Below are 23,777 nucleotides of genomic sequence, written 5' to 3'. Positions count from 1 at the left end.
CTCTCACCACCGCCACATGTATCAAAGCACGAATGAGGCGTCCGCATTTCCAGGTCGCCAGTTATGCGCCCTTGCTTTGCTCAAAGCCATCGCCGTGTAGAACATTGTCAATGCCAACGAAAACTGTGAAGAGCCGACTTGTCTCGCTTTTTATATCCTGGATTAGCTGAGCTAATCCACATAAATTTTTTCACTCGCAACTTGGAAACCTTCATCATAATCAAAGCTGGCCTCCTTGCCTCCTTGCCTCTTTCCTCTGTAACGCACTGCTCATCTAGAATCGCGATCGAAACGCGGTAGAACCGGACTGCAGCTGCCCCGTTTCGTTGGAGGCGAAACGCTAAGGCGCTCGCTTGCTGTGCGATATCAGCGCACGTTAAGGATCCTCAGGTGGGGGAAAATATTCCGGAGCACAGCACTACGACACCTCTTTCTTTTTCAGACCCGCTCTTGTTCCTTCCCTTATGCCCGGTTTAGGTGTAAGGCTATATGTGAGACATATTGCGCCATTTTCTTTCCCCAAAAACGAATTTTCAATTTCGCGCCGGGGACGCTCAATTACGGCTAGACATTGATTTTGGTCCAAATAGGTTAGGTGAAATTTCGGGAGTGGCCCAGGACAAATTTTTGGAAATAGTTCGTGGTTTATGGGGGTTTAACGTCCCAAAGCGACTCAGGCTATGAGGGACGTCGTAGTGAAGGGCTCCAGAAATATCGACCACCTGGGGTTCTTTTTTACGTGCACTTACATCACACAGCACACGGGCCTCTAGAATTTCGCCTCCATCGAAATTCGACCGCCGCGGCCGGGATCGAACCCGCGTCTTTCGGGCCGGTAGCCGAGTGCCATAACCACTCAGCCACCGCGACGACTTTTTTGGAAATGTCACGGGACGAAATTCCAGGTTGCCGCGGACGCTCAATTATGTCTGGACATCGATTTTGGTCCAATTCAGCCAAGGTCAAATTTCGGGGGTTGCCCGGGTCACATTTTCGGAAATGACTCGGAGCACATTTGTAGGACACAATCGTGTCGGTCACGGTTAATTTTGGTCGGACATCGATTTTGGCCCAAATTGAGCAACGTCAAATTTTGGCGGTGGTCCGGGCCAAGTTCGTGCCACTTGCTGCCACAGATGCTATGGCAACTAGCGATACACAATGCGTGCCCATTAGATCCGAAAGTCTAGGGCTACCCGCCGGGGTGTCTCAGTGGTTAGAACGCTCAGTTACTAATCCCTAGTACCGGGTTCGATCCCGACCGCGGCGAGGGGAAAGAAGGCTTATCATGGTTAGAGGGGCGTGCTAACACCAGGTGGTAGACGTCTAAGAGCGTGCATCCACAATGCGGCACTCCCCCTTACAAGACGGATTTAAAAAATTGGGTGTGGTTTAGCTCTGGTTAACTCTAGTTGAACTGCGAAAGCTTCGTTTCCTCCGCACGTTGTCTACGCAGCCTCTCATTCCGACGCCTTCGAGAACTCAAACTGGTCTCTTCCACAGTAGAAGTCACTCCAGAACATGGTACGACTTCTTCTGCCCTCATCTTCGTTAGACTCTTCTCGAGTCATGCGGCGCGTTCTTATGCCGTCTCTTGAGCCTTTTGTCTCTTCCTCGCTTCATTCTTTCGTTGTTGCCTATCTTTAGCGATCTCCATAACGGCTAGAATCCACTGACGCGAAGCGTATATATTATATATATATATATATATATATATATATATATATATATATATATATATATATATATATATATACCTGCTAGCCAACACCTCCTCTCCCTCTACCCCAGCGGAGCACATCGGTAGCGGTATTACGGATCGCTCTCAATCGAAACTGTCTCAAAAAGTGTCTCATATGCCCTTCTCCTATTGGTTCGCCGTGGGTGGCGGCCATTTTAATTTTTTACGTCACTGACTGACGTTGTAAAGAAACAGAAGTGTTGACGTTGGCCACCTAATTATGCGGGCAGATTGAGACGATATTTTGAGACTAGGAAAAGTAGTCTCAAAGCGTTTGAGGCACAAAATGATGGCTGTTTACATCGTCGTATACGCGGGTGACCGCGCGAGCAACAGTGTAGGAGGGTGCATGAAGACTACTTTGAGGCGCGGGACTAGTTATTTCGACGCTTCGACTTAAGAAGGAGACTGTGTAGTGGCTATGCGACGACCTCGCCGTTGAACTGGGAGGTGCGCTTTCAGTGGAGCTGCATGTGCTGTGCGCACTGCGCTTCTTCGCCACCGGTGGGTTTCAAGGCGCCGTTGGAAATTAAAACGTCGGCGCAGCACAACCGACTGTTAACAAGTGTTTGCGGCGGGTAGCAGAGACTAATGTCAACGTTGGGTCGCAGAAAGGGTGTGTTCGCTTTCCGAGGAGGCCCGAGGAGAAGGCGGCAGCGAAGGAGGGCTTCCTATGCCTAAACTTGCGCCGCGGCAGCATTGATTGGGCACTCATCGCTATCAGGAAGCCTGGGGGCAGCGTAATAGTGAGTATACCTCAGCCGCTGTTTTTGACCGCATGATTTCAGCTACAAGTGCCGGCCTCGTCAGGTAGAGTAAGTTCGTGCTGTGCGTGGTTTTTCTCAGATCTGTGGCGCGAACATGCGCAATCTGGCCGTGGACACGCGCTGACGCGCTTCCTTCCACGACACGTTCGTCTAGCGACACTCCGAGGCGGAGCAAGGCCTGCTGGACGACGGTGAGTTTCTTCTGGGTAAGCAGTAAAAGAGCCGTGTTAACCGTCGGCCGAACTCAGTCACATATGTTGAGCTCCAGCACTATGCATTTACCCGGATCTGAAAGCTACAAGAATCAGTCTGGCTAGTTACGCCAATGCAGACAGGTTACAGTATGACACAGTGTATTGCCACCCTTTTGTTAATTATAATTGCAGCAGAAACACAGGACACGTATTACATTGTTGAAATGCATAGCCTTTCCTGTTGAAGAAACCAAAGGAAAATGCACCTGACAGCACTTGTGTTTTGTAGGCTATCATAGCGCATCATTTATATCAATATGGTGGTAAAAGACTGACCTTACAGCAGTGCTCGCTTATACATCTCAATGCTGCGTGTCTGTATGCTCTTGAATGTCATATTCATCAAAGCCTGGGTGTGGGCTACTTGTCATGTCTTCTATTGTATAGCAGATCGTCCTGTAAGGCTGCTGAGATCACTGAGAAAGGACATGCTTAACTGCGTCATTATTTGTTATGCAGGAGACTGTCTGCCCACTGGAGCTATGGTTACTTGCACCAGTTGCGTGGCATCAAAGACACGACTCTGCAGAAGGCCTGCACAACACGCCACATGCTTTCACGCAATTTGTGGCTGAGCGCTGTATTGCTGTGGCGAAGGGCTGCTTCCGGTGTTTTCAAGGGCACCGGATGCACCACTGCCAGTGGGAGTGGACAGTGCGCATCATCACACGGGCTGCACTTCACGGCCTCTGTTTGGATGCACCCAAATCAGCAGAGGGTGCAGGCGACACTGCCACTGACCCAGATAACAATGGCCTACCTTTAAATGGTGGCTACCTCGTAGAGACAGGCTCCCTCCTCAGGAAGAGCAATGCGCTACTGTATTTTCAGCCTCTGTAGTACGACCAGTCTCAAGAGGCAGGCGTACCTAGGGATGGGGCAGCAACAATTGTTTGCGGTGGAAACTGCAGCGTCTAGCGACTCACCATGCTGGTGTAGAGTCATATCAACAACTGTTCCTGTTGCCACTGTCATTGCTTTGTTTCAGTGCACAACACACTTGTGCAAGTCTGTGAGCAACTGTGTGATGTGGTTGTGCCCTTGTCCAACCTATGTGCGGCCAGAAGCCTGCCATGACAAACAAGTGACCCCACCGGCTGCCACTTCATTTTCAGTGTGTTTGCCAGCATACCTCCTAGTCCCTCAGCAGCGTGTTGCACAGTCTCTTCCTGAAGGCGGAAAAGGCGTTATAGCAGCGCGACCAATTTGTAAAAAGCATCATTTTGAACACTCTTCTTTCAATGATTATGTCAGCCTACCTGCCCCTTCTCTGCTATCTCCTTCCAGCCTGGTGTAGTGCCTGTGCTCATTACCTGTGGGACGAACATGCATGGACTAAATGTGTAGTGCTGGAATAAGGCACGAAATATTTGTCATGCTTATTGGAATCAAAAAGCAACACCAAAGCTGTTTTTAGTGCATCATACATTCAGTAAGCGCGTTTATTTTTTTATGCACAGCATTTTACACGAGTGTTTCTGTTGCCGAAAAGGCGGTGTACATACAAGCATACTTCACCTTGATGTACAATTACCATGTGGCATTTCTGAGTGCAGTTAAGAAAAAAAATTGAAATATTGAGTTCGCAGTGCATGTTTTCTTTCATACAGAGGCTACCTGTATAATAAATACGGCATAGTACAGTGTACATAACGCATTTTAAGGACTAGAAAACATTTTGGCACTTATAAGATGTGTAAATACCGAAGCTAAGCTTTTAGCTTAATTGTATGTGGCTAGGGGTTTCACTCTGTGCAGAACGCTGTACCTACTTCAAGGATAGCGCTGTAAAACAATGCAGAATAATTATTGTAAGGTGGAGTGGCTACAATGGCTGCTGAATGACTAGAAAATTTTCACTGATAGACAAAGATGTGTAAACGTCACAGACACATTATCAAGGAGATGGTGTGTGATTAGAGGTTAGTTTACAATCACAAATCATGCAACACCATTACTGGAAATGCTCTACAGCTCTAAGAATATACAGGCAGCTCCATTATGCGAAATTTTGAGCTGTCGGTTATTGCCCCATAACTGACAGGTAGCTTGGTTTGTATAACACAGGGCTATGAAGTCTTGTCCATGATGACACGAGACGATGACAATGCCGAATGGCCGGACAGGCTCCTCATGCTATCCCATAATATGTGTGATAAGTGCAATTGCTTTCAAGCTACTTTTCTTCTGGCTATTTAATATCCAGGTCATTTTCAACTGGCTGTTTCCTTTCTAACTGGAGCGGCCTCTATACAGGGTGCCTCAGATATAATGAACCATAATTAAAAAAAACCAAGTGGTCTTCTGACCTCAAAGGAAGTGCATGTTAGAACCTTTGCAAAGTATTTAAAGCCCTTCAAACACTGCCCTCAACAAACCCAGTTATACCAACATCACTCCGCTTTCTGAGCAAAATACAATAACATATTACACATCACTGCCCTTTCCTACACAGCACTGCCCTGGATCTTATGCAATTCAAGCGCTGTGTACCAGCAAGCATGAACAAACTTTCTCAACTTTCTGCCCAGCTGCAATAAGCCTCTACACAAACTATACAAGCAAACTACTTCTTTCCTGGTTGACCCTGGCTCTACTACAAGATCAGCAAATAGCGTTAATGGAACAAGCTCGTTCTGTCCTCGGTGACAATAGCAAAGTTATCAAATCAAGTGCTTCTTTTCTCTCTAAACAAACTAAGCGTAGCATAAACATCACATTTTCTGCATCTTGCACATAAAGAAAAAGAAACTACCGCAACAACTGCACATGAACAGAACGGAGCTACAAAAATACCAACGGAAGATCAAGTGCTTAGCCAGATGTGGGCGGCATCACTTGGTTACGAGGCAGAAAAGTGATTGCTGCCACATAGGCAGGCCGTGTCGGCTCTCATTTCCCGCACCGAGATTGCAAGCTATCAGCAGCTGCACCTGTCTGCTCCTGTCTGTCGGCAGTTGCTTCTGTGTTATGATACATGGTATTCTGTTATTTTCTAAAGAAAATAAACAGAACTACACGTCACTCGGTCATCGATAGGCGCCGACCGAGAACAGAGATAAAGTTGTCGTCGTCGATTTTAGAGCCCAGCACTCCTTGTAAGTTGATCTCTACAAGCCCGTAGCATACACTGCCTTCAAACAGATTTTTCTGCGCACTTAAGATATGCGCAAAGTACCTTGATTTCAGAAGACCCGCAAAAAACAGGAACTAGCCATGGAATAAGCTCTTTTCTTGCAGGCCGCCATGTTCACGCGATATCACTGCCAGCGCACACTCACGGCGGAAGAAGTTACAATACAGCAAATTTATTTGAAAAAATAAGAACGCTTCTAATTTTCCTTCGAGTTATTAACTTTGCAACACAGTTTATTACCAAAATAAAACATTTCTTTTCTTCATTGCGTTCCTGTTTATTTTTAGACTAACATGTTCACGCTTTACCACTGAAAGCACACCTTCGCGGCAACAACAGTGACTGAAGAGCAAACTTAATTGCAAAACAGAAAACACTGCTTGTTTAGCTTGTTGTTGTAGGCTTAACGCCTCAGGAGGGAAGGAAACGAGACCACTGCTACGAGCCGACACCAGAACAGCACTGCCAGCCGTCGCTGCACGAGCCGCGACCAGGTGCCGTCTTTATTCTCTTCGCAGGGTGGCGCGCGCTAGCCGGGTTGTCGGCGCCGCCCAAGAGAGGGTGCTACAGGGCCCCCGCCTAGACTGGAAGTCGAGACGGACGGAGGGCCGGCGATGGCACTCGAGTGCTAGGTCAGGCGGCGCTGGGAGTCGTCCCAGGGCGGTCTCCATGTAAGCCGGCTTAAGGCTGTCTAGACTGACGGTCTCTTCGCGGCCGTTTTGGAGGATGGTGGCGGTTTTCGGGGTGCGGCGGAGAACGCGGAAAGGTTCGTCGTAAGCCGGTGTGAGTGTAGCTCGGACAGCGTCGCGGCGCACAAAAACGTGGGTCGAAGTGGCCAGGTCGGGGTGTACGAAAATTGTATGGTGGCGGGACGGACGTGGGGGAGTAGGCCGGAGGTCTTTAACGCAGTCCAGCAGGCATTGGGGGAATTCTTGGGGCTGGGCTGGAAGCTGCTGGGATGTAAAGAAGTCGCCTGGAAGACGCAAAGCACTTCCATACACGAGCTCTGCAGCTGAGCACTGTAAGCCTTCTCGGATGACGGCCCTTATACCAAGCAGCACAAGGGGCAAGGAGTCGACCCAGGAGGCGCAATTGAGGCGGGCAGCGAGGGCGGCCTTCAATTGGCGGTGAAGGCGTTCCACCATGCCGTTAGCACACGGGTGATATGCAGTGGTACGGCAATGCCTGGCGCCGAGAATATTAAGGGAAGCAAACAGGGAGGACTCAAACTGGCGTCCACGGTCGGTTGTCACAGGGCCAGGACAACCAAATCGAGATACCCACGCAGAAATGAAGGCGCGCAAAAACAGTCTCTGCGGTGATGTCAGGAATGGGGACTGCCTCCGGCCAGCGAGTGAAGCTGTCGACTATGGTCAAGATATAGCGGTAGCCTTGAGAGATGGGTAGAGGGCCCACGATGTCGAGATGAACATGGTCGAAACGACGGCCAGGGTGTAGAATGGCTTGGGAAGGTGTCTTGGTATGTCGACAGATCTTGGTCGACTGACAGGGTAGGCACCCGCGCGTCCAAGCATGCACATCAGCGTTGATTCCGGGCCAAACATAGCGCTGGGTGAGAAGGCGCTGAGTAGCCCGAATGCCTGGATGGCATATGTCATAGAATGAAAGATGGGGTGACATAGTGAAGCCGAAACAAAAGGGCGAGGAAAGTCCGTTGAAACATCGCACCACAAGGCCTCAGGCGAGCAAGGATGGGGCACAAGCCATAATCGGAGAGAACGAGGGTTCGCTCGAAAAGTGGCGAGCTCATCGTCATTCTGCTGGGCAGAAGAAAATGCGACCCAGTCGACGGTGGAAGATGGAGCGTCTACCGCGACTATACGAGAGAGGGCGTCAGCGGCGGTGTTGGCTGCACCTTTCACATGCCGGATGTCGGTAGTAAACTCCGAGATATAAGCGAGCTGACGGAGTTCACGTGACACGCACTTCGATGAGTTGGTCCGGAACACATATGCCAGCGGTTTATGATCGGTTAGCACGTGAAACTTGCATCCTTCTACAAAATGCCGAAAGTGCTGGATAGCGGAGTAGATGGCTAGGAGCTCTCGACCGAAGACGCTGTAGCGGGTCTCAGCAGGAAGTAGCTTCCGAGAGTAAAACGACAATGGTCTCCACTCGGAGTTAATGTATTGCTGTAAGACGGCTCCGATGGCCACGCTGGAGGCATCCACCATCAATCTCGTAGGGGCGTCGTTGCGCGGATGGACTAGAAGCACGGCGTTAGCGACTGCTTGCTTCGCGGCAGTAAAGGCGGCCTGGGCTTCTGATGACCAAGAGATTGCGGAGGACGGCCAGCGGTTGACCGGAGGAGGTCGGTGAGCGGGCGAAGTAGCTCTGCACAGTGCGGAATAAAACAGCGGGAGAAATTCACCAGCCCTAGGATTTGTCACAGAAGGCGCAGGGTTGTGGGCAGGGGAAAAGTCCCGATGGTCTGGACGTGGGAGGCGAGATGGCGGATACCCACTGAGGATATGTGATGACCCAAAACCTCGAGGTCAGAAGCACCGAAAACACACTTGGAGGCATTCACAACCACGCCGTAGTGCTGTAGACGCTTGAATAAAGCACGTAGGTCTTGCTCATGATCATGATGTGTAGGGCTGGCAATGAGGACATCGTCAAGGTACGGGAATACACTCGGTATTCCCCGCGTGACCTCAGCCATGAACCGCTGGAAGGTTTGAGCCGAATTGCGTAGTCTAAAAGGCATCCGGACGTACTCAAACAAACCAAAGGGTGTCGTGATGGCGGTTTTAGGTATGTCGGCGGGTTCAATGGGAATTTGGTGATATGCCTTAACCAGGTCAACTTTGCTAAAAATGGCGCAGCCGGCGAGGCGCGAAGTAAAGTCCTGGATGTGGGACAGCGGATAGCTGTCGTGGACAGTGTTGGCATTCAACGCCCGATAGTCGCCGCAGGGACGCCAGGCACCGGGATCACGCTTGGGCACTAGACGCAGCGGAGACGCCCACGCGCTGGACGACGGGCGTATAATGCCGAGCTCCAGCATGTGGTCAAACTCACGTTTGGCGATAGCTAGACGGTCTCCAAACAAGCGCCGCGGTCGAGCAGCTGCGGGTGGACCCCGGGTGACGATGTGGTGTGTCACAGTATGTTTAGGCGCCTGAGTGAGGTTTCATGGCTTAGTGAGCTCCGGGAAATCCGTCAACACTTTTTCGAACTGAGAGGAAGGTATCAGAGTGCGAATGCCCATGAGAGCTAGGTAGGACGAGACTCCCGAGATGGAGAGATGAGTCAGACTGTCGGTAAGGCGACGATGCCGCACGCTGATGTCTAAGTCGAAGTAGGAGAGGAAGTCTGAGCCGATGATCGGGCGAACCACGTCTGCGATGACGAAGACCCATCGAAAAGTGCGGCGTAGGCCGAAGTCGAGGGTGAGAGATCGTAGCCCTTACGTGGGTATAGACGAGGCGTTGGCAGCACGGAGCGACAGTCCTGATGGCTTGGAACGATCTGCCTTAGTCGGTGGAACCACGCTGATTTCCGCGCCCGTGTCGATAAGAAACCGGGTGCCGGAGAACTTGTCAGTGACAATAAACAGGCGGCTCGAATGACTGCGGGAACCACACGCAGCCGTTAGTGATGCCGGCGGGCGTTTCCCGGCCACGAACAGGGCCGTGTAGACTTCGTGGCCCGGTGGCGAAAACGCCTGTAGTACCAGCAGAGAGATGTAGGGCTGGGACTCCGAACTTGACGTGAGCGCGAAAGAGCGCGATGATCAAGACGAGACGGACGGGTCTCCAGAGGTCGGCTCCAGAGTGCGGCGACTGAGGCGGCAAGCTCCTCGAGACGGGCCTCAAGGCGCGAAATCGCTGGGTCTCTTGGCGGCAAAACAGCAGTGACGGACGGGGAGGTGGCCTCATGAACGTTATCTGCGAGCTCAGCCAGGCGGTCGAGGGTGACGTCACCGGCCGCCGCAAGGACGAGGCGGATGGGCTGGGGAAGGCGTTGGAGGAAAAGCTCTCGAAGGAACGCTGAGTGGTTGAGGATGTCGCGCTCCCCGAGAAGCTGTTGCATGCGGCGCAGAATCTGGGAGGGGCGCCGGTCGCCAAGGCCTTCTCCGGTAAGGAGCTGCTGGAGGCGGGTGCGGTCCGACGGCATAAATCTCTCCAGCACCTTGGTTTTCAGGTGCTGATATGGTGTGGCACCCATGGGGGCGGAGATAACGTCCTAGAGCTCACCGGCAACGTCAGGAGCCAGGCTTGAGGCAACATGGTAATAGCGCGTCGTCTCCTACGTGATGCGGGCTAGGCAAAATTGCGCCTCAACCTGGTGGAACCAAACTTGCGGGTTCTGGGGCCAGAAAGGTGGAAGGCGAACCTGCAGCGACGAGACGTCCTGCGGACGCGAATCCTGCTGCGTGGATGTTGCGCGATCGGTCATTGCTCGTCCCAGGTCACCAATGTAGGCTTAACGCCTCAGGAGCGAAGGAAACGAGACCACTGCTACGAGCCGACACCAGAACAGCACTGCCAGTCGTGGCTGCACGAGCCACGACCAGGTGCCGTCTTTATTCTCTTTGCATGGTGGCGCGCGCTAGCCGGGTTGTCGGCGCCGCCCAAGAGAGGGTGCTACAGTGTTGTTGAGTTTGAAATACAGTTTCTTTGCAAAATTAAACATTACTTGTTTTATTCACTGCGTCTTTACAGCAAAACATTACTCTACGGTCACTTGTTGTGCGAATAGATGGTTCCGCGGCGGAGCCCTGCTACTAGCCACCGCAACCTTGCTTCTCATTGGCCGATTCCGCGGTCGGCATCTGGCGGTGTCGTCACATTGACGTCACAATCTGAACATTGAGACTGTTTTTGAGAGTTATCCGTAATACCGCCCCTGGTGTAGTGAGCGGCGACAGAAGCGACGTCGACGGCGGCGCCACCTGTTCGAGCGCGGTTGCGGCGTTGCTAGGGAGCTCAAGGTCGATCTTGGTCCACAGCATACGGCATACGCCTGAAGTGCGACCACGCGACTAGCCGAGCTGGCTGCCGGGCATATTATCGTTCTCGCATTTGGTTAGCCATTTCGCCATTCTCTCTTCTGATTAGCCGTTTCGCAGGGGGTGAAAGCGCCTGGGTTTCCCCCTTTTCTCCTCACCTACGCGAGCGAGCTTGGAGGCTGCCCTGCTCGGCTGCTCTATGTTAGAGAGCCAAATATCCCTCGTCGCTAGGGCCTGAGCTGCCGCGGAAGCCACAGGGGTCCCGCACTAGAGACCTCTCCTAGAATTTCTAAGGGGCTGATTCTTAAGGCCAGTCGCCACTCTCTCCGGCAAACAGCCGTAAATAAATGTTTTCCACCACCGCCACCACCGGACCGCAGCGGCGACGTATCGATGGAGGAGAAATGCAAAGGTGGCCGTGGCCGATGTCTGTGCACGTTAAAAAAACCCCAGGGGATCGAAATTATTCCGGAGCCCTCCACTACGGCACCTCTTTCTGTTCCTTCTTTCCCTTCCATATTGCTGCCTTCCCTTACGACGCAATTCGGGTGTGCACCGAGATATGCGAGACAATTCCTCCGCCATTTCCTTTCCTCAAAACCAATTTTTTCACATAGGGTTCGAGACACCCTTCTGGCTACCTTGTGTGTGTTGATTCAGCAGCGACAGCATATTTTCTCGGCAATTTTCTCGCCACCTAGCGGGATTCTGCGTTAAAGAAACGTGACTTTCGATGCGATGAGTGAAGCGCTACATCATAAGAGAATCTTGCGATTTAGCATGGAAAACATTCATTAAATCTCCCAATAACTAGTGCACATTGTAGGTTTCTTTCTACTATACTATGCAGGCATGGCCTATGCCTCCGATTTGTTTTAGCATTAAATGGGCTCTTTTTTGGCATGAATGATAAAAATACCTTTCTCAATAGATGTTCCCGGACTTTCGCCCAATTAGGAGTGGAATGTGTTGATGTATTCTCCGGACCCGATAGTGTATCTGTTACGGGTCCAATTGGACTTATTTTTGGAAATGTGGCGGAGAGTTTGAGGGATGCTTCACTCCCGCCACCGGTTGGCCCGGTAATGCACTGCCTCCGGGATCGGCCTTGTCTTTAGCGCGTCTTTACTATCCTGTCTTTCTATCCCATCCTTACTCTCTCCTACTATCTGCACATGGTAGCGATTTTGGCTCGGCTTGAGCCAGTGGGCAGGCCTGTGCACTTTCCTTTTCTTTCTTCCTGGCGGCAACTTCTCTCTCTCTCTCTATGCCCCTATTTTTTAAAGCATTAAATGGGCTCTTTTTCGGTGTCAATAATAAAAATGCCCTCCCGAAGATGTGTTTCCGGAATTTCGCCAAAATAAAAGTGGTATGTGTTGATGTGGAAACGAGGAAACGCCGGCGTACCTATGTGCTTAACGTTAGGAGCGTTCTTATTTTCTCGCAATGGCATTGCGGGCTCCTCAAGAGATGGTCTTAGGCGGTGCCGCCGTGCCTCCGAGGACCAGTCTTCAGATTGTCGGATACGGGCAGGCCAGAATACATGGTTTACGCGAAGTCTACTGTGTCGAGCCCATGGGAATTAGAAAGGTATGCAGCGCGTTTGCCGGCGGTGTGGCTCTTCGGACCACTTTCGGGCGCAATGCTCGGAGCATTCCTGAGGACGCTGCGGTGTCCACAGCCACTGGAGCGGAGTCTTCGACCAGCTCTCCCGACGCTGAAGTGATCACCAGCCGAATGTGACGTATTCTCTGCGCCGCTGCTATTCAGACGAGGCCACTGGCGCCTTCCCATCGCTCGAACCAGCGACGGATATTAAACTCGGTCGACAAAGAACCGAGAAGAGGCACAAACGGACTCGGCGGAAGCTCCCTCATTAGGCAAACTGTCACTTTCGGCACTTTTTGCGGCGGCTGAAGGAATGCCCTGCAAAGACGTGGCGGTCCTGAACCTGTTGCTTCTGTGTCTGTGTTCGCAGCTGATCAAATGATTGCCACTGCCCCCCTCCCTTTAATTATGTGGTAGGTGCACAATCGAGGTGGTTCCTGCTGCCGCCACGTCGGCGCCTCCTGCACCGCTGGGCACGTCTGCGTAGCTCGCGTAAAAATGTGTAGTCGACGCCTGCGGCTGCGAGTACGTGCAATGTCCGCGGTACCTGTGAAAACAAACTGGCCGAGTCATGAAAATGACCACGCACGCGGCTGCGGTCCTCACGAAAATTCGCAGTGCACTGGCGAATCTAACGGGATGCGTGAAAAAACTGCTGACATTGCGCAAGGAGCTACAGGAGCCACCATCGGAGCATGCCAGCTTACGCTTGAGAGCCAACAACGCGACTTTTATGATTCCAGCGGCTCATTCGCTTTTGGTGAATGGAATTCCCCAACACTGACTGAACTTACTGGGTGCGATGTATAGATGGGGTTTCTGCGGGACGTGAAGCGTTGGGTTCAATCTGCGACCTCTGGTTGTAACAGAGCTCAATACGATCGCCCGGAGTAGTAGCCTCCTAAGAAGTCCCCTCCTTCCTCCGGAGTGCCGGGAAGCCAAGCTTAATGTGAGTGCGCTGCGCTTTAGTGCTGCTGTCTCAGGCCGCACGTCTTCCTTACCGGGCTTCAAGATTTAAGGGCGAAAGCTTTTATAGTCTCATGACTCGCCAACAGGGATGTACCCAGAAAAGTGTGAAACTATTGCTCTCAATGAATCTGATGACGTCATCGATATAAGCCACCAAAGCAGCTACAACAGTCAAACAATGTGGAAGCAATTGCGCGCAGCCGCAATCAATCGAGATAAGTCGGGCGTCATCGCGAAGAAAATGATAAAGACCTGTGGCTGATGAGCATGTGACGTTATTGGTCTCTCTCTGGTCCTCGCAAGAGGGTCGCAAGAGCTCTGGTCCTCAAAAGAGGACGTGGGTTTGAACCCCACTTCTGACAATGCTTCTATACCTTTTGCTCCCTTTGGACCTGTTGTGAACGTTGTATGTAGGCAGCACTAACACACTTTTTAATTAAGCAGCACTGCCCTGTTTCTTTTGAAGCGAAAAGATTCACTACGCCAGATTTTCGAGATTTCAGCCGGGCCGCAAGTTTGCTTTGAATGTGGCTAGAGGTCAGCGTGGTCGCAAGTTTGACCTTGAGTGTAGCTAGAGTTCAAACCATGAGCATAACGGGTGGTAGTCAGGTTCGACGCATAACGTCAGCTACAGCAGCGACACCAGCGGCTGTTACACCAAACATCTCTACTTTCACCTATGGCTTTTGACCTTGGCATGGACCTCCGGTTAAGCGGGAAAGCGTCTGCCTTCATCGCATGCTCTCATCATGAAAGTGGGTTCTGCATTAAACACCCGACCCTCCGCGGTGGCTCAGTGGTTAGGGCGCTCGACTACTTATCCGGAGTTCCCGGGTTCGAACCCGACCGTGGCGGTTGCGTTTTTATGGAGGAAAAACGCTAAGGCGCCCGTGTGCGGTGCGATGTCAGTGCACGTTAAAGATCCCCAGGTGGTCGAAATTATTCCCGAGCCCTCCACTAAGGCACCTATTCTTCCTTTCTTCTTTCACTCCCTCCTTTATCCCTTCCTTCACGGCGCGGTTCAGGTGTCCAACGATATATGAGACAGATACTGCGCCATTTCCTTCCCCCAAAAAACAATTATTATTATTATTAATATTAAAACGCCCGAGTTCCTGGTTTCGAACCCGACTGCGGTGGCTGCGTTTTTATGGAGGAGGAGAAAAGGCGCCCGTGTGCTGTGCGATGTCAGTGCACGTTAAAGATCCCCAGGTGGTCGAAATTATTCCGGAGCCCTCCACGAAGACACCTCTTTCTTCTTTCGCTCCCTCCTTTATCCCTTTCCTTACAGCGCGGTTCAGGTGTCCAACGATATATGAGACAGATACTGCGCCATTTCCTTTCCCCCAAAACCAATTATTATTATTATTATTATTATTATTATTATTATTATTATTATTATTATTATTATTATTATTATTATTATTATTATTATTATTATTATTATTATTATTATTATTATTATTATAAAACGCCCGAGTTCCCGGTTTCGAACCCGACCGCTGCAGCTGCGTTTTTATGGAGGGAGAACGCTAATGCGCCCGCGTGCTGTGCGATGTCAGTGCACGTTAAAGATCCCCAGGTAGTCGAAATTATTCCGGAGCCCTCCACTGTCGCATCTCTTTATTCCTTTCTTCTTTGACTCCCTCCTTTATCCGTTCCCTTCAGGTGTCCAATGAAATATGAGACAGATACGGCGCCATTTCCTTTCCCCAAAACCTATATTATTATTATTAATATTATTATTATTATTATAAAACGCCCGAGTTCCCGGTTTCGAGCCCAACCGCTGCAGCTGCGTTTTTATGGAGGGAATACGCTAACGCGCCCGCGTGCTGTGCGATGTCAGTGCACGCTAAAGATCCCCAGGTGGTCGAAATTATTCCGGAGCCCTCCACTGTCGCATCTCTTTATTCCTTTCTTCTTTGACTCCCTCCTTTATCCGTTCCCTTCAGGTGTCCAATGAAATATCAGATAGATACTGCGCCATTTCCTTTCCGCCAAAACCTATAATTTTATTATTATTATTATTATTATTATTATTAACATTATTATTATTATCATCATTATTATTATTATTATTAATATTATTATTATTATTATTATTATTATTATTATTATTATTATTATTATTATTATTATTATTATTATTATACGCCGGTACCGTTGTTGCGTTCAGCGGAATGCTAGGTGTGATCAACGCCACGCGTGTCATGGAGAGCGGCAGATGTGCGCTCCGTCCCCGCGTTTCAGAGAGGAGGGAAGGAGGCATCCCAAGTGTGCTGCCTACTTCCTCCGTGACGTCACACACCTTGACTGAGTGGAGCGGGAAGCGTCCGCTGGATTCACATGCGCACTGAGCTGGGCATCAAATTCGGTTCTGCATAAAACGTCGGAGCACTTTGGTGCATTCAGCCTAACGCTTGGTGTGTTCGATGCGACGCCTGCGTGGAGACCTCCAGACGCTGGACCACAAACGTAGCTAGGGAGATGGAGCTTTTTCCTTTCGACCAGGGTTAGCCAAATCTAAACCGACATCAATTTTTTCTTTCCTCTGCAGTCAGATACAATTAAAAAATTACGACTAACGTAAGCCTCACCTCGTGCATTATGACAGCACGCCGAAGTTCGAAATTCGTCGCTACGAAATTATTCCGGAGCCCTCCACAAAGGCCCCTCTTTCTTCCTTTCTTCTTTCAATCTCTCCATTGTCCCTTCCGTTACGGCGCGGTTAAGGAGTTCGCCGATATGTGAGGAAGATACTGCGCCATTTCCTTTCCCTAAAAAAACATATTTCATTCACATGCTACCTGCTTACTTCTTATCCGAGGAAGGAGAGCGAGAGCGCGGGATTACGTCGCCCTGTTTACACTCGCAGCCGGGGTGCTGTGGCCGGCGTCTGGGACCGCAGCACCGCCGCTCGGCTGAGAGCCCGCTCCCGCTGCCTTCGCGGCTGCTCGGTTCCTTTTGGAAGAGACGCTACATTTATGCAAACGCACATTCGCAGAGTAAATATATATTCGTAAAAGCGAATGCGTGGTGGTCAGAATGGCCGAGCGGTCTAAGGCGCCAGATTTAAGCTCTGGTCCTCGGAAGAGGGCGTGGGTTCGAACCCCACTTCTGACAGTATTTTTTTCTCTTTTGCCAAACTGGGCAAGAACATTTTTTCTCCTCCATCAGCGTGGGTTTCAACGTAGTAGTTTTATGTGAGATATACGATGTTTTGATTAAATGATCTCCGTCTTGCCGTTTATGTTTTGTGGAAAAATTGATCCCTTGCTTCTGGATTCCGCGACAGCGTTTCATAAGGTACCCATCCTCGTCCAAAGTTGAAACGCAGGCTCTCCACTCCTTCGACATTAATGACAACACTAACTGCTAATGAAGAGTTACAGACAACTAAAGAGGAGATTGGGGGCAGCAGAAAAGATTGTATAAGTACCGCCCTTATGCAAAATGGTCTATAGACTTTTTATAGACTCAATAGCCGCCCTTTAGACTTTTTTTTTTCAATATACAGGCTATAGAGAATCTATAGACTAAAGTCTATAACCGCCCTCATTTCCTTTTGTCTATAGATGGTCCGTAGACTGCTGAAGTCTATAACCTTGGCAATTTCCTTCTGTCTATAGATGGTCCATAGACTATCTCTAGACTAAAGTCTATAAAAGACAATTTTCCTTTTTCTATTTATCTATAGACTAAAGTATATAACCTCCTTATTTCCTTTTGTCATAGACTGTCTATAAATCATCTAAAAACTGAAGTCCATAACAGACAATTTTCCTTTGTCTATATACAGTCAATAGATTGTCTATAGACTAAAGTCTATAACAGCTCTAATTTCCTTCTATCTATAGGTGGTCCATGGACTATCTATAGACTAAAGTATATAACCGACTTAATTTTCTCCTGCCTACAGATGGTCAATAGAATATCTGTAGACAAAAGTGTATAACAGACAAGTTTTCTTTGTCTATACACGGTCAATAGATTATCTATAGACTAAAGTCTATACCTGCCTTATTTCCTTTTGTGTCCATAGACAATTTTTAGACCATCTATTGACAAAAGCCTATAACCGCCATAATTTCCTTTTGTCTATAGACAATTTATAAACCACCTATAGATTAAAGTCTATAACCGGCTTAGCAGCCATTTGGATATAGACGGCCAATAGACAATATATAGACCAAAATCTTTTACCGCCAAAATTTCCTATCGTCTATTGACAATCTTTAGACTGCATATAGACTATTGTCTATAGACCTATTGTCTATTGTTTATAACAATCCCAATTTTATCTAACAATGTATACACTGGCTTTCGACTAAGTCCATAAAATATTCTTTTCTTTTCGCACTGCATGCTGAGTAGAACTGCATCGGGCCACCGCGGTGGTTGAGTGGTTATGGCACTCGGCTGCAGACCCGAAAGACGCGGTTTCGATGCCAGCCGCGGCGGTCGAATTTCGATGTATGTGAAATTCCTGAGGCCCGTGTAGTGTGCGATGTCAATGCGCGTTAAAAAACCCCAGGCGGTCGAAATTTCCGGAGCTCTTCACTACGGCGTCCCTCATTCCCTGAGTTGGGTTGGGACGTTAAACCCCCACGAACCAAACTGCATCGGGTGACCGTAACCATTTTCAGAGTCCTCCGCTTCCTTTTGCTATTTCAGGAATAAAAAAAATGTTGTCTAACGGCTATGCAATACCTTCCTGTATATTGTTTTTAGAAGCTTTGAAAAGCTAATTTTTCTTAAACCGCGCCGTATATTGATAATATAATTCAATAATATTTGTTGCTGACAGGTAGAGCGAGGAAAGGCACCCATTTCTGAAGTAAGGGTGCTGCAAACTGTACCACTTAAAACGAACATGCTCTCCCTTAAAGGAATCGCTCGAGAATATACCATTACATCGTTCTATCGTTACTGTCAGACACGCTTAATTTAGAAGCATTTCATCAGTGACTGTTCATTTATTTCTGCTTAAACCCTCCTGTAAAATAACGGGGAATAACGGGGGTGAGAATTCAAGGGTGTGTCCATCTCTCAGAAACATGATTAGAAGAGTATCAAATATCTTGGTTCTCTGAGGAATTAAGATATGCCATTTATACCTTTGCAGTTTGCATTCACGTGAAAAAGTGCTGCGACTCAACAACCAGAAACCCAGTATATTTTCGTTCTTCGCCCTAGACCTGCTGCATCGGAGGCAATAACACGCTGTTGTCCATACCGGTTTTCCAAACACGAGCACGCGCCAAAAAGACGTTACTCTATGCAGCATTATAATTATTTGAAAAGGGCGCCACATACTATTCGTTGGGAGATGCGGCGCGCATGGACAAAGTAGTAAGGTATCGGTTTTGGTTTTCGCGAAAGTAATAAGGTTTTTAAAGCGCGAGTGGAGAATTTATGCTTTAAAAAAATGGCACTTTGTGGTTTTGGGTGCTACAGCAAGCTACACTTGGCGAGAGTACAACCAATATAGACATGACCGTAAAATTGGTTTATATTTAACTTTTTACCTATTTTGCCCGGAGGCGGCGGAAAATCATCCGGGCAGCAAACAACTGTGGGCACCGGTGGGTCGGCGTCCGCGGCGTTTTCTCTCGTAGATTACATTTTGATTGAAATTCAACTTAATCGGCCACTTACGGTAAGTCTACACGAATATTTTTATTCATTTGTTCTCCTTAGCCACTGTAAGCAGTGCTGTGTGTGCAGAGCAGATTATGTGCGCTGCGACAAACTTCCTATCCACGTTTGTAAGCGGCGTTTGTAAGCCCGTTTGTGCGAGCAGCGGCAGCCGCAATGTTCACGAATAATGCCCTTACGTCTGTGCCGCTGTCTTTCCCAACGCGTGGAAAGTTAGTCGGTGCGAAACCCGGGACGGTAAGCCCTCCTCGCGAGCTGTCTACTGGCTTTTCCGTGTTGAAAGGTAGGTGCACAGCCAGAAATATCGCTTAGCCCTTGAGTGAAGGACGGAATGAAACTATGCGTTAGTTAGAGCCGTGTGAGCACGATTTACTTGGCATCTGTGGAAACGCACAATCAAGTTCTGAGGTGGATTACATTTATTTTTTATTCTTTGTGTTATCGCCTGTCGGGACCATGGAGTGCTGTTCATTGAAAGGTGTGCATTAATTGCTTGTTTGTTACAGCCGCTCAATCGGTGCGCGTCGTGGGCAGCGACGTTTCACCAAATATGTTTTGTAACGCTATTGACAAGAGCTCGAGGCGTTTGTCAAAGTTCTAGTGAAGCGGCGGTGGAGGAATGCTAATGATGGTTGAAAGAGTGATGGTTGAAAAAGAAAGTGGTTGCGGCGCAAATGGCGAGCGTGTACAAACACCGCGAAGAACCTACGTGCTGCATCCCGTCTCCCCTTTCGTTCCACACGTATGGATTCGTCCATTCCTGTTATCCGAGCCGCTGGCCGCCGCCGCTTGCCTCCGGACAATTAATTTCGTAAGCTGACTAAATGTCGCCTCGACAAGAGATGGCTTACATTTCGTTTCGAGAGGCTCGTTCATGAACTCCGCTTACGCGTGCACAAATTTCTCTAGTACCAATTGTGCGAGAGGCAGAGTATGCGTTTCTGATCTCAGACTGCTACATTACAAAAGCGCCAATGTAACTTGGCGCTTATTTGCGCCACGAATGCAATTCTGCTCGCGCTGTTTAATTATGGCTGCGCTTTTTGATGAACACGTTAATTGTTTCAATGAAATAATTCTTACTTTGAGCGTGTTCGTTGCTTTCGTTGATTTTTCTATAAGCGTTAGTTTAGGGTACCTGCATGCAAGAATCTCCTTTTTACTGCTCTGTACGGGCTGCACTTGAAGTAAAGACTTAAATGAATTTGAGATGGCATTTCATCCTTACAATAATGAGCTTGTTGTCTGAAGCTCACGGCTCGTTCTGAAATGGCGCTGCTGCAGCGACTATGTGCTCTTTGAGTTTTTCTGGATAATGAGCACGGCATGGAAGCGCTGTAACCCGCTTGCTCCCAAGAGCGCACGCTGGTGTATGAGCATGCTGTTTCGTCATAGTGTTTCAAGTTGTGGGCGCAAAACCGTGGTGAACTGCTTCGCAGTCTGCCTGTTAGGGTTCGCATGGCTTGTGCGCGTTTGAGTATCGGCGTAGGTACCAGGCTTCATGCATGGTATATTGAAGCGCTTGTTCAATAGCGGGTATAAGAATAAATGCTTGAATATTCTCCAGCTGGGATCCTTTTCCAAGGAGCACTGAATGTACATTTTATGGGGCAGCATTCTCAACAGCTCGTAGCGAGTCAATGATGATAAGTGGCACCAGTTTTCTAAGTATTCTATTCCAATTAATGTAAAGAGAATGCATACAGAGGTCAATATTGGCAGTAGGTACTTAGTGTAAAGGTAGGGTACTGCACTGAATGTGGGTATTAGTTACAATGTTTTATGAACGCCACTTAGAATTTGTCAGGCATATTTACTGAAATTATGAATCAGGCGCGATGGCTCAGTGGTTGTCGTGTTCTTCAGGTGCTCAATATGCCAAGTTGTCAGTTATGTTATGTAAAGCTACGTCAAGTTATCGTCACCACTGCAAAGTAGCGACCATAACTGCGAGCATCACATAACTGTCTCTGCCTTTGTGCAGATTACCCACTGTGCAGCCGTACATCTCACTGGCCATCGCACGTGCCCTGAAGACGGACGGTAGTCTCGAGCAACAGACCAGAAAAGCGTGGTCGTCGGTGTCACCCGGAAATCCGGCACAGCATCTTCGGAGGTGCAGCGAGAGATCATCAGCATTGCGGGAAAGCGGAGCACACCCCTCTGTGCTGTGCAGCAGCTGGCCAGAGTCGTCATACACGAGGAGTTCCAGCACCATCTTCTAGTGTACACCGACAGCTCAGTGGTCCGCGACAGCTGCTCCCTTGCTGCTGCGGCTACCAACCCCGCCCTGCGACTGCACAGTCAGCAACACGCAGTCTTCCTGGGCTCCTCCACCACGGCGGAGTTGATGGGGATCCGGCTCGGGCTGGACCTGCTGCTCACCCTCGGCCCTCGCCACCCAGGAGTGCTCTGCTGTGCGACTCCGGCGCCGCCCTCAGCCGCCTGCAGTCTAACGGCCGCGGTACCCCACTAGAGCGGGCAATTCGCTCGAGCAGAGAGGTTGTGCCGTGCGTGGACAGTGGGTGCACGGTCACTGCGGCATCGCCGGCAACGAAGGAGCTGACAACCTCGCGACCGCTGCACACAAACTACCTGCCAGCGATCTACCCCTTGCTTTCATTCACAGTGCAAAGACAAACACGGACTCGAGGGGAGACACCACAAAGCGGTGTCTTTGCGCTGGAGGACCCCTTGCGCTGGAGGACGTGCGTGCGGCCATCCACGACCATCTCCGAAAGCAGCACCCCGACCCACGCATCGCGGGAGGTGAGTGCATCGACAGTGTCACCGGCTTGTCGCACACTTACACTGTCACAACGTGCAATGATCCTCCGCGCACGCATTGGCTGCGTGTGGCGCGGGGAACGACGGGTGCGTCACGGAATCGCGACGAGTGATGTGTGTGACGGATGCTGTGCAGTGGAAACACTAGAACACCTGCTTCTTCACTGTGCCGCGTTCGCCGATGCTCGTCGCGATATGCTCACGGCCTATAGGGCGCAGGGCATACTACCAGACTTCATCAAGACGCTATTGTTGCCGCAGGGCGGTGCGCGCACTCGTGAGCGAACTTTGGTGAGCCTCTGTGCATTCCTCGAACACACGGGCTTGACGTCCCGTCTGTTCTCCGTCAGGTGGTTACACAGTTACACGCAGTGACCGAACGCTCCGCGAGTTCTACCTTGAACGATTAATAACTGGACGCCCCACTCTAGTTGTAACTAACACAGTGCGGTGCGTGTGTGTGGTTTAATTCCTCTAAAATGAACTAATCACGCGCACAACCTGGACACATTTCTTATTGTGTAAATAGTTTGCACATATTACTTCTCCCCTATCCTCTGTTCCTGTCCCCTCACCTCTTTCATTTCATTTCTCTATTCTGCCTGCTATGCTTTATTTCCGCTGCCCCAGCTCAGGTGCTTCAGTATCGATGGCAGATGCCGGTGCCAGCAAAAATATTTTCCTTCCTTTTTACTATTTTTAATAAAACCACTACCACCACAATCATCGGTTCACTGTGGGCTATAGAAGAAGATTCCTTGCACTGGGACCTCACTTGGCAGTGGTGACGGTAACTGCGAGCATCATGTAACCGTCTCTGCCTTTGTGCTGGTTTGTGCATAATTATGCCTCACTCAATGTGGATAGCAAGTTTGTCGCTGCGCACATAATCTGCTCTGCACACACAGTACTGCTTAGAGTGGCTAAGGAGACCAAATGAATAAAAATAATCGTGTAGACTTACCGTAAGTGGCCGATTAAGTTAAATTTCAATCAAAATGTAATCTACGAGAGAAAACGCCGCCGACGCCGACCGACCGGTGCCCACAGTTTGCTGCCCGGATGATTTTCCGCCGCCACCGGGCAAAATGGGTAAAAAGTGAAATATAAACCAATTTTACGGTCATGTCTATATTGGTTGCACTCTTGCCAAGTGTAGCTTGCTGTAGCATCCAAGACCACAAAGTGTCATTTTTTTAAAGCATAAATTCTCCACTCGCGCTTTAAAAACCTTATTACTTTCGCGAAAAACAAAACCGAAACCTTACTAGTTTGTCCATGCGCGACACATCTCCCATCGAATAGTATGTGGTGCACTTTTCAAATAATTATAATGCTGCATAGCATAACGTCTTTTTGGCGCGTGCTCGTGTTTGGAAAACCGGTATGGACAACAGCGTGTTATTGCCTCCGATGCAGCAGGTCTAGGGCGAAGAACGAAAATATACTGGGTTTCTGGTTGTTGAGTCGCAGCACTTTTTCACGTGAATGCAAACTGCAAAGGTATAAATGGCATATCTTAATTCCTCAGAGAACCAAGATATTTGAGACTCTTCTAATCATGTTTCTGAGAGATGGACGCATCCTTGAATTCTCACCTCCGTTATTCCCCGTTATTTTACAGGAGTGTTTAAGGGGAAATAAATGTACAGTCACTGATGAAATGCTTCTTAATTAAGCCTGTTTGACAGTAACGATAGAACGATGTAATGGTATATTCTCGAGCTTTTCCTTTAAGGGAGAGCATGTTCGTTTTATGTGGTACAGTTTGCAGCACCCTTACTTCAGAAATGGGTGCCTTTCCTCGCTCTACATGTCAGCATTTAAGATTATTGAAATATATTATCAATATACGGCGCGGTTTAAGAAAAATTAC

General features: G+C 49.2%; 1 non-coding gene across 1 annotated transcript; it reads left to right on the top strand.

The window, feature by feature from the left end:
• Positions 1 to 16,495: 16,495 nt before the first annotated feature.
• TRNAL-UAA (transfer RNA leucine (anticodon UAA)) lies at positions 16,496 to 16,579 on the top strand. Its single transcript has one exon. It is a non-coding gene; the product is annotated as a tRNA-Leu (tRNA).
• The last annotated feature ends 7,198 nt before the right edge of the window (positions 16,580 to 23,777 follow it).

Source organism: Amblyomma americanum, chromosome 1 (genome assembly GCF_052857255.1).
Source record: "Amblyomma americanum isolate KBUSLIRL-KWMA chromosome 1, ASM5285725v1, whole genome shotgun sequence".
Lineage (NCBI taxonomy): Eukaryota > Metazoa > Arthropoda > Arachnida > Ixodida > Ixodidae > Amblyomma > Amblyomma americanum.
The sequence above is the reverse complement of the archived record's forward strand: the minus strand, read 5'-3'. Positions and strand labels throughout refer to the sequence as shown.